Genomic DNA, 12,046 nt, shown 5'->3' on the forward strand with positions numbered 1-12,046 from the left:
AAAATGTATTTTGAGTTCAAGTAGACAGTACACATCAGCAGTTTAGGATAATATGCAATACAGTGATGATATAATTATCCCTAAAGTGAGCTTTGTATACTCAAGACGTTCAGAGTTAATCTTAAAGTTCAAAGAAACCCAAATATGCTGAGATACAAAAACACATACATATTATGCATCCAGACATAGTGTGGTAACATTTGCAATGTTTCCCACAGTCTAAAAGACTCTAGTGGTTTTCGAGATATTCTTTGCAGTTAAAATACAGAATACTAGTAAACCTGATAATATTCATCAGTTTGGTTGGAATTTCTTGTGTGTGCCCATATATGCAATGTCTTTGTTTGAGAGGCTGGCATCTATTAAATTTAACTGCTTCCCCTATGGACTTAAATCAAGGGTGGATACTAAACTAATATATTATTATATATAGCCTGTTTATAAGTCATTCTTGTTTAGCAGTTGCACCTTTTCCATGTAGTTCAGAATAGAAGCTGCCCTTGTTCTCTAGCACAACCTTTACCATGAAAGAAAGAAAAGAAAGTAATTACATTTAACAGTCACCACCCTTGTTTAACGGTGTGAAATATCCCACTGCCAGTCCTATGCTTGGCACACAAGGAAAGGCTAAACACATTAAACATCTGCAGCTCAACTGAATGCCAGTGAAATGCTGGAGGGTATACGATAACCATAGACAAGTCCAGAAGAAATGGAAACACTAAGAATGGAAGAGCATTGTTTAGGATAATACCTACTCACAGAATGATAATTTAAAAGTAAGCACAGAAAAAATGATGCTGGAAACATTTCCTAATGGGGAGACCTAATAGGCTGTGGAATAATCACCCAAGGGAGATGGAGAAAATCCTTTTGACTGAGTCATTTCTTTCTGGACTGGGCAAAGTGTTAAGCACACTACAAGGAAAAAAATGTACTGGCAGATGGAAAGGCTACCAGGTCTAGTGCTCAGAATCCTCAGACAGCTTTGTTCTCAGCAGTAGCAGTTTTGCTCCAAACAAAACCAAGCTCATCAGAAACCTTTTTAATTGCGTGTGAAGAGGTAATTGGCTTGTGTAGTCTCTCCCATCTCTTACTCAAATGTAATATATTTACATGTATTTATGGCTCCTTCTTAAATTCCAGTTCCAGAACAGACTTTTCCCCTTGAGTGTTCCCAGATCTTCAGTCACGTATCGCCTTTGTCCATCCGATGCTGTGTACTGAGAACAGCTGCAACTTTATCGGAAACTTGCCCTGATCAGGCTCTTGCCAAGCGTAACTAGTCTAATGTGACAGATTATAAAAGGAAAGAAGAGTGAAAAGGGAGGAATTGTAAGTGCCAGGGAAAGATTAGATTCTCCACACATTTCTGCATTTATTGACCTTTTCTTCTTCAATATACCATTAGTTACCCAGATTTACAGCTTGTGATGGCAGACAAGCTGTCAGGTGTACTATTTAGGTCATTGATGATGTTATGAACTCTACTGGAAACCGATTTCATTAAACAGATGTATGTGACTTGACATTTGATACAGCAAATATCTGACATTTTTAATTGCTACTTGTACAAATCTTTTGTAATTATTGAGATCTTGTTAATAGCTTCTTCAGGACTTAAAAAATAACATCTCTGAAAAAATTACATATTAGGCATCAACATCCAATATATAGCATCCATGTTGGAAAGTCATTGCATATGAGCACAGTTTGGTGTCAGAGTATATAAATATACAGATCAATCTGCAGAGAAGCAAGGTTTTATCCTGAAGTTTCTTGAATTCTCTTTTGGATGGTTTTCTTTCAGCAACCTCTACACCAAGTCTTCAGTCATAAATTGGACTGAAGTTGCAATTTATTCATGAATAAAACACCATCTCTTAGACTTGACCTAAAGAGAAAGTAAAGAACCTAACTACAGCTGGCCAGCAGAAACACAATTCAACATTCAGGACCCCGCTCAGAGCAAAGAGCAAACAACTGATCCCTGTTCTGGTCTGTTCATAAATGGTATGATCTGATGTGACTGCCCATAATAGAGGAAGCAAGACTTGATAACCTTCAAGCCTACATTTCTGAAGGCAAAAGCTATACATTAGTTAAAGCAATGAAGTGATGGAGACCTGTACGTGGGTTCTCACTTTACTCGTTCCATTAGTTAAAGCAATGTAATTCCAATGCTCCACAAGATCTCCACCATTGGGACTGGGTTAGGAGTTTGGTCATAGTTCAACTAGCATGTTGGAGTCTTCAAAACAGTTACCTTTTTAAAACTCTTTCAGGCTATAGCAGCTGTCTCCCAAGAAACTCTTACCACCTAATACCTTATAAACACAAGCACTTGGAGAAAAATTATTTTCATACCTGTTCATGACATAAATCCAGTATGCTGTGTCCTGACCTCAGTACAAACAAGGAATAACATCATGAGAATCAATACAGCAAGTTTCACTGAGGTATAGATAATATGAATGAGATCAGGCTGGCCTGCTTTATCTCTGTTCTGTCAGCCAGTTATAAAGACTTTGGAAGGCATAAAATCCAGCCTGGTCCCTGATACCACACAGCAGGGTCTCATCCCAGGGCAAAGCAGGTGAAGAAGGCTGCCCCTCTTTGCACTGAGTTAGGGCTCAGGGTAGCTACAGCTGTACAAGAACTGCACCCAGCAGGGCTGCAGAAGGGACCCTCTGCACCAGCCACAGCTGCCTCCGGAAAGGATTCTTCCTGTGTCTTCCAGACCTTAGCAAGAAGAGTGCAAGTGTCATTCCCAATCTTCAGAGAGTTAAATGCAAAGACTGGCACCTAGCACCGAAGTTTGCTGAATTTTAATCTCTGTGTCTGTGTAATGTGGCCTGTCTGTTTTAGGGCAGCCAGAAGAGCCAAGTCTAAATTCTAGGACTCTCGTTGCTGATGACAGTTCCATGCGGCTCTTGTTTTCCTCATGCTGCAAGACCTGTCTGGCTTTGGCACGTCCTGCCTAACTGCTGCTGAGTGATGAGGAAATATTTGCTTTGAGCCGGAGCACTAAACACCTCCTCTGTGGTTAGAAGAGATGTAGCTTTCTCCACGGTGGGGTGGTGATTACATTGAACCGTTACCTCCATTTTCCACCTTTGCTGCAGTAATTGCTTTCCCTTGTGCCCCTCACTGGACAAGCGAGCTAAGGAAATATTCTGAGAACAGCAAGGACTTTTGAACACGGTGTAACGTGAGCACACTGGCTTTTGGAAAAGGGGTTGGCTCCACGTAAGTGCAAGTGGAGGAAGTCTGCTATTCCACCCTCAGGCAAGTAATTAACTGCTGTGACTGTGGTCTCTCTTTGCCATGTATACAGTTGGCAAGCCCTAGCCAATGGCCGTCATGTGGGGTCAGTATTAGATTCTGAGTTTCTTTATGCCCTATACTTCAAATGAGTGTTGATGAACTTCATGGGAATATTACCTGTGGGGCAGAATAGGTCCCTCTGTCTTCACTAAAGGATCAGGGTTTTAAGGGGCAGCAGAGATTTAGCTTCTCTGTGCAGAAAGCTGAAGGTGACAAGTCAACCTTGCTTGCATGACATGCCGAACAGAATCTGTTCTACCCCCATGGTGGGGAATAAAGATGGTTTGTTGCACCATGCCTGTTTATTGGTCTGTGTTTGTCCATGGCCATGTGTGCCTTGGGAAAGCCTTAGCACCTGAAGTGTCGCACTCTGCTGGTTCTCCTGGAGATGTTGGCTCTGGGCACCCAACCTTCATTAACAGCAGACCAGGGGACTCTAGTCACCTCCAGAGCTCAGTACCAATGCTCTCCTCCAAGGGCAGCTCCTCCAGCTCCTTCCCTCTCCTGCTGTGCTGTGAATCAAGGCTCAGGTAGAAAGTTACTCACCCTCCATTTTTTAATGTGCTCTCAAAGTAAGAGAGTTTCCACACGAGACATTTGCTGCAGTTTTAAGCAAAACGCAGGATTACATTACTGCTCATTGTGGTCCCAAACAGAGATCACAGCCCTGCCATATAGTGTCAGAGCTGTATGAACAGGATGGAAAGACTCTCTCCTGTTTCACAGCCTTACAGTCAAAGGCTTCGGGTACAGTCAAGTTACCACAGCTTAACTGTGCATTAGCTGACTGTAGTGTTTCTTGCTTGTGCGTCCTTAGTTTGCAGCAGGATGACCTGATTCAGCTTCACCTTCCTCCATCGCAGACTAAGTGAATCCGTGTTACATCCCTTCAGGCTCAGAGTGCCCTGGGCAGACAGTATGAGGGGATGTATTAAATTCTGGAACACAATTGCATGTCTGAGTACCTACAGACAGACAATAATACATACAGGATGTGAGTGTTACATTAGAGACATCGCCCATGTGGCAGAAAGCAAGCAGAAAGCCAGGGAAATGTCTGAAGCTGGCATGCTGGCTGCCACTTCTTTCATAAGCAGCAAAGGCATGACTTATGCTTCCTGGTTTACCAGAGCCTGAGCTCCACCAGTTCCAGGACTGGTTCCAGGCTGAAAAGCTGATGTGGTGACTTGCCTTTTCTGCCTGGCAAAGGGACAGTATTTCCTTGCTGATGATGAAGGAGACAAGGCCCCTGAAGAAAGGAAGGAAACACTGCATTCCCTGTTTTTAGGGACAGAAACATGACTCACTGGGATCCAGAAGAAATAGCATGGCATTCAAGTTAGGCAACAGTTCTGCTAACTGCAGCACCCACAAAACAGAAGAACTGAGCTGCACTTATCTTTTTACGATACCGCATGTGCCTTCCAATGGATAACCTTGCCATACCCACATGTTACAGATGGAAAAGACCTCTGATTTGAGGTTCCTGCTCCAACTCCAAATGCCACATGCCTTTGAACTTGCTCAGATCTTGAGCCAGTATGAATCAGCATAGCTCTACTGAAGCCTGACTCATCAACACTGGGTCCGTTACCTTCACAGAAGAAAGCTGACAGTCCGTAATGAAGCTGGGGCAGGAGAAGGCAAACTTCTTATGTTTCAAACAAATTTTAATAAATGATTTTAAAGCGGGTTGCTACATATCTTAGCTGGCATAAATCCTTCAAGTATTGCAGACCCTCAGTGATGCACTCCGAAGTGTTAACTGAAATGGTGTTATACAAAGAAATTCTGCAGTCTCGGGATAAACTATAAGGGTTCCTTAATGGTGCTTTTATGACACTGTACAGAGACAAAAGAGGAATGTCCAGAGATGTAATGGTGCTAGGGTTGATATAAATATAAAGTAAGAGAGAATGAGTCCAAGAGTAAAGGAATGCTTAAAGCAACTAAAGGAAAAAGTAGATTGGAAGTTAAAGTTGGAATCTGCTATGACATGCAAGGATATTTTCCCCATCATTGAAAACGCTGACAGGTTTTTAGTAGCCTAACACTTACAATACCTTCTTCAAAATTTGATTATTTTGATGGAAAAGAAACACAAGTCCACATTTTGAAAATAATGCTAAGTTTCCTGCAATGATTTCAAATACTCTTTCCCTTCCTCTGCCCAGAATCTTGTTTATTTTTACATTAAATAGCTTTAAGAGTTGAAAAATTTAATGCAGCTCTCACTGTATTTCATTTTCATACACTGCTCAAAGAAAGAACCAAACTAAACCCGACAAATTATGCCTGTGAAAACCTCACATATTTATCCGCTTGGATGTCAGTAAGAAACTGCTTGTACGTTACTTAAGGTGAAAAGAAACTTCTGAAGAATTAATGGACTCCTAGAGCATCAGGCCACCAGATCTTGAGTTGATCTCTACAGATAATGGTGACATTTTACTAAGTCAGCATTCATTAACTTTTGTTAGGTTAAGTTAAAACAGAGGCATCCAGTTTGAATATGTAGTCAGAGAATTCAGCACTTCCCTAGGTAAGAAATCAAGAAATATAGAAGAAATCTACTTTGTGCAGCTGCAACATCAATCTCACATAAGAGCTGAATATTATGTGATTTATACGACACACACATTTGACTTTTTATCATCAGAAGGAAGAGCTCATTTTCCAGCAACCTGCAATGGAAGACAGAGGTGTTAGCTTCTGGTTGTTCCTCTCTTCCCTTTGAGGAGGCTGCCCCCAAGGACCTAACCAAGAGAGGAATTGCAGTGGCCTCTCCATGACTTCGGACGGCCCACGGATGGAAAAACCTTCTCAATTAACTTCAGCTCTCCAGTCTAAGGTTGTCTATGTTCCAAGGACAGCTCAATCCAGGTAGACATGCATTGTGAATCACTGGTGATGAGCAACATTTTGGGAGGGAATGGAAGAGAGGTAAAGCAACAAATCCACACCATGGAAAACTCTCAACCTTTCTTGAAGCAGGTATGGAAAAGAGAGCAGGAGACAGCACCTAACTTTTACAAAGAGTTAATATGGACAAGGGGGAGATGCAAATTGCCCTAGGACTTGCCCAACAACATCAGACAGATGCCTGCTTATTTGAGAGCTGCTGTCAGCTGAGAATGAAGGAGGTGTAGAGGGCAGAAACTGCAGAGATGTTAGGAAGTGGAGAAAGGGGACTTTTGAGTCTCAAGGCTGGGCAGCGGTGGTAGCAAAGACCTGGGGGTGCCACACCTCATGATTTTGTTGGCATCTACCATACCACCACATGTAGTCGCTTTCCCAGGCTGGAGAGTCCCAGTCTGTCCCATCAGCCCTCCTAAAGGGTGATAGAGGCACCACAGACTTCCAACACAGAGACAAGAAGTGCACTACCCCACACTGTAGCCAAGCTATGTGTACAGTGCCTTGGGTTCCCTTAGAAATCTTCAGAGTAGAAATATCTCCCTACTAAAACAGCAGCAGAGTGTTTCTTGAATAGGGATGGAGGAGAGGAATGGAACCCCCTCCCAACCCCAACCACACATACGCACATAAAAACTTCTTCAATCACCAAAGCATTCTGTTGAAATTAGTGCAAGGAAACTCCACGTGTAGGTAACATCAGGATTCCTTTCTAGGCAGAGTTCGGGTTTCTTTAAGATAGTTTTTCTCTGGACATCACTGAACTTTCGAGAAATCTGCCAGAGCCATAAAGGGAAAATATAACTTACAATACCAGTGGAGTATCATTCTCTGCGCTGTCTTCCAGAAGCTAAATAGCTGTGATTTTATTAGAACTCTGCTGTTGCAAGACCACAGAGTAATATGCTGACATTTTGAGCTGCATTTAAACCCAATATGTATTTTTAAAACTACATTTATGTTCCATCATAAACTGACACTGGAGAGAACAAGTCACTATAGCCACCATGACTGCGCTTGAACTTAAAATGGAAAAGACTCAACTGAGTGGATTGTCAGGAAAAGCCCTTTTTCTATGTCAGGGTCTATCTAGAGCTTTGCAGCAGTGCCAGTCTAGTTTCTGACCACCTCCCTTCTTAATCAGACTGCAAAGCAAGTTGTCAGTAGGGCTTCTGGAAGATTCAGCTTCTTACCATGCTCCATTTACAGGGACTAGCGAGTTCTCTAGTTACAGAGAGAGGATAGGCAACATGGACTGCAGTGGAGTCCAGCCCTTGTTCAGATGCCTTGTTAAAAAAGGAAGCTCCTGCTGGATTTCATAAGGATGGTCAGACTCCCTAATGGCTGTGTATAGCACTTCTCCTGTCCTGAGAGTATTTTAGCTCAGTTTTTTATGATATTCCCTGTCTACAGCTGCCAGGGCAATCTGGTAGCATGGGACACAGAAAAAAAGAATGGAAAAAAAAAGTTTGTTAGAAATGATACTGTGCAGAACTGAGATGACTGTGTATTTTTATTTATTTTAATTTTTTTTGGTACAGGAAAACAACAGAGACATTATTTTTCTTTGCTGCAAATTTTAGCATGCCCTCTACACTCTTCCTTATACATGGATTTCAAGGTGCATATTCTTAGAGATATTACTTATTCAACCTGTATTAAAAGCATGAAAACTAAGCCAGTAATCACACTAATTTTCCTAAGTTCTCTACGGGTACATATAAAAAAATTGGTTGGTGCCCAAAGCAGCCTGCAAAGTTACACCCACTCACTTTGGGGAACTACAAGGTTCAGCCCAGTATGAGTCCTCCCTCCCCTCGTGTGGTGCCAAGCAGGTACATGGTCTCCTAGGACAGAAACTGCCTTCTGGTTGTGTAACTGCAATGAGATCTTGACTGAAAAGCAGGGTACTGGCACAGGACAGCAATTCAAGTGAAGCATACTACATACATACTAGATGCTCAATCCCCTTTAACAATTGTATATACAACAATAAACAGCTAATAATCTTCTAAGACTTCCTATGCCTTATTGCTTAGTCATTCATCCCGAATGTTCCTGATACATTTATTAGGAACATTTGGGACATAACAGAACAACAAAAAAAAGAACAACACCACGACCTTAGAAGAGGGCTGAAAACCAGATCCAAGTGCTAATTGTAAAGAATTCTGAGATGTTCCCAGGATTGCTGTTATTCCTATTAACATTTTTGACACTTATATTTCAGTAGCCCCAACAATTTCAGCCAGGGAACAGGATTACAATGGACAATGTGTGCATGCACTTATCAAAGTGCATTAACTCCTGAACATCAATCTAATCCTCTTGACAGTGTATTTACTGTTGCTAATTGTTTTCTTCCTTTACCTGCCAAATGAGACAAACAATCATACCGCATCTTATAGCATAAGCCTGGAAAGGGAAGAAACTTCACAAGGGACAAGAAGAGCTATACAGCAGATATATGACTTAACAGAAGAACAAATACGACACATGAATAAATGCAGTGCATTCCAAAAAAACTCCAATCTAATACTTCAAAAAAGAGCAATATCCCCTTCACGGCTCACTGGTACTCCCTGAGGAATTTTGGAAAACATTCTATTAAGACATGCTTTGGTTGATAATATCATAGTGTTGCTGGGATTTGATTTGACGTTTTCTTTTTTTCTTTTTTTTGGTTTCTTGTTTTGATTTGTGAGAATGAACACTTGTCTCAAAAACAGGATCTTGGTTACTGAGGAATCTGTTTATTTCAGGCCCTTTTTCCTAACTTGGTATCAGTTGGAATCACTCACTGCTCTTGGTATTCTAGGGGCCTAATTTTAGGCCCCAGTTTTTCAGATGTTGGCCAGAGGCCGCACTCAGTGTCTCTACGTAGAAAAAGCATATTGGAAGATTTACTTTTATCTCTGGTGAGGATTCAAGGCTCTGGAAGGCATACAGATTTTTTTCCACTGAGTTCAATAGCTCTAGGTCCGGCCTCCCGCTTCTGACACTGGTTAGCTTCTGAAAACACAGTTCTGCTGATGGATCGACAAGACTGAGCATCTGCAAAGGACGCATGATGGACATTTAACTCTGAATTCACTTCAGGCACTTGTTAAGTAAAGGGCTGGCTCTGGCTAGCTGCAATAAGTGTAGTGTCCATGGCTGCAGAAGCTAGGACGAGACAAGTCCATCACACTCAGGAAGCAGCATCCTAGGACCTACACAACACAAAGAAAAGCCAACACAGCACAGAGAAAAGACGAGAGACTGAACCCAATCCTCTTCTGAGGGACCTGGCACCAAGTCCATGTGAGTTCTGTGTCCTGACTGAGCTCCATACTTCAACCAGTACAAGCATACCAAGGAGTTTCTCAGGGAAGCTATGCATAAGGGAGTGTGCTTTTTGACAGGAACAAAACTTTCCCATAACAATCCTAGATATCACTGGCAAGACTTACTCTCTGGAAAAAGATCCTGGGGCTGGTTTATTGTCCAAAAGGCAGCTCTGTAAAGAGCCATATCTCCCCAAGGCACTGATATGCTGCAAAGGGGACATCATCTCTACTGCTTCATCCTTCACAATCTGACAAGCTACACAACAGCTCAGCGCACAGCTATGATTACGCCTCTTATCAGAGCACTGCAACATTTCACGAGCTTAAAGGGGGCAAGTTGTGGCTGTCAGGACTTTCCCCGTGCCCTCACCAGCGAGTGGTGCTAGTGCTGAGCTTGGCCTGTGTCTGCCACAGAAAAATTGAGATCTGTTGACTCTTATGGAAGCATAATTCCCTCCTCACTCAGGGGCATGCATATGCTTAAGATAGGATATAACTAAAGGAGGAAGAAAAGACATCTGGAGTGAAAACGTGTTTTAACTAATTTACCTACTGCCACTTTGATTTATTACTGCATCCAACATGTCTCTGAGATACCATCTGTCAGTTACTTATATGCCACCATCACCTTTCCCTCTGCCCCCAACCAAGGAGTATATGGACCACTGATAACTAACAAGAGCTGGGAAGGAAAATTCTGAAGGCCCCACTTATAACCAGAGGAGAAGGGGTGGTAGAGAGGATTATTTGCACAGAATTCAGCTTGGGTTTTCAAACCAGTATTTATGGGTTTGGAAAGAGCCAAGAACAAAAGCTTTAAAATAGTTATTAGGGGTTTTATGGAAACTGGATGAATGGATGGTTTCAATGGGAAGCCAAATAAATATAAAAAAAGATAATTTAGGACTGGCAAGGAACCTTAGGATCTTGAAATAATAAAGCTAGGAAAAAAATAAGAAAATAACACTTTTGAAAAGTGACAGCCTCTGGAGTTCAGAACAAACCAATCTGTCTTAACAGCAAAGATGCTATGCTTGAATCAAGGGATAACAATTGCTACTGTTACTGCCTTCTTATTAATTATTATTATTAACACAAACTATGCTGTCCTATGCATTGCACTCCAACCACAGCAATACGGTCAGATAAACCATCCACTAAGCACAAAGATGGCATTTCAGAGAAAAGCTGGAATCGTCCAAAAATAACATGAAGCTCTATCCACTGAGTGGCTTCTCCCACTTTGCTTTATCTAGTAAGCCATGCAGATGCATTTAAGTCCTTAGATGGTAACAAAGGTGCCTGTACTAACCACAGCAATATCCCTGCAGAGGTGACCCAGTATTATTTGGAGCTACGTTTGCGGAGCTTCTTTAACTGGACACCTCTCAAAACCAACTTACAATTCGTGGGGGAAATGGAAAGCTCCTTGCTCCCCTCCCTTTTCTGAAAAAAATAAATAAATCAGGACACTTATTCAAAGTAGTGACTGTGGCTTCTTTGTACCTGAACACCTACAGTGTAATGGATGCTGTGGTCTTTTACAAACACAACTGCCGGGGATGAGCAGAGTGAGCCAGACACACAGACAGAAGCTGATAATCCTCGTGATATAAACTGGTTTTATGCTAGCAAAATAACACCCCTAGTGGAGTTTCAAAAGTCCCTTACAAAAATAGCATCATAGGTGTAAGTTTTACTACGCAATTTAAGTACTTTATTATTTAACAGCTGGAAGGTGAGACTAATCCTCAATCTGTTGCGCGCTGTGATAAATAAGGGAAACTGAGGCAGAGAGCAGTAAAGAAATCAGCCAAACAGTGGGAAAAGCAGGAATCAACCCAGGACTTCTGACTCATGTGCTTATCCTCATTTGGCTAATGCTCCTTTCCTGTGAGCCAAATCCCGGTTCTGGTCTCATTGAAGCCAATGTAAAACTTCCATATATGTGAACGGAGTGAAGATTTGAGACTTCAGTCTGTCATCTGCACTTTATAGGTTCGTGCCTTTACAGATGGGGCAGATATTTCATTCTGTTCTGTGGTTCAGCCAGCTGGACAGTGCAATGTTTATTTTTCTCATTGTACCCTAAATATACAGTAATTAAAAAAATAAAAATATTTCTCCCATATGGAAGATTTTAGTATTTTTAATAACAAAATTGCTCTTCTTCATTTATGGCACTTCCACAGAGAGATCAGTTGCTTGTAAACATTAGCAGCAGCAATGGCTGTGCTTGTTCTCATCGGGGTCTGCTACAGCAGCCTGGCAGCTCCGTGAGGACACAAGAGAATGGCTCCTGCCCACCTGTACCCCCCCAATAAACACTGCTGTGCTCAACTCTCTCTTCTGTCATCTGGCTGGCAGACAGCTGCCAGACACCATCAGCACACAGCAGCTAAGCAGGGCTCAGGTAAGAGTCTGCCACAGGAGGCAGATTAAGGGCCTGGTCACCTCACCCTCACCTGATGCTG

General features: G+C 42.0%; 1 long non-coding RNA gene across 3 annotated transcripts in view; it reads right to left on the bottom strand.

The window, feature by feature from the left end:
* Positions 1 to 8,904: 8,904 nt before the first annotated feature.
* Positions 8,905 to 12,046, bottom strand: part of LOC310904056 — a 53,709-nt gene continuing 50,567 nt past the window's right edge. For all 3 annotated transcript variants that reach the window (XR_014588006.1, XR_014588007.1, XR_014588008.1), the window contains one exon: positions 8,905 to 9,455. This is a non-coding gene — a long non-coding RNA (uncharacterized lncRNA). The remainder of the gene's footprint in view (positions 9,456 to 12,046) is intronic.

This window comes from Anser anser, assembly GCF_964211835.1.
Source record: "Anser anser genome assembly, chromosome: 9".
Lineage (NCBI taxonomy): Eukaryota > Metazoa > Chordata > Aves > Anseriformes > Anatidae > Anser > Anser anser.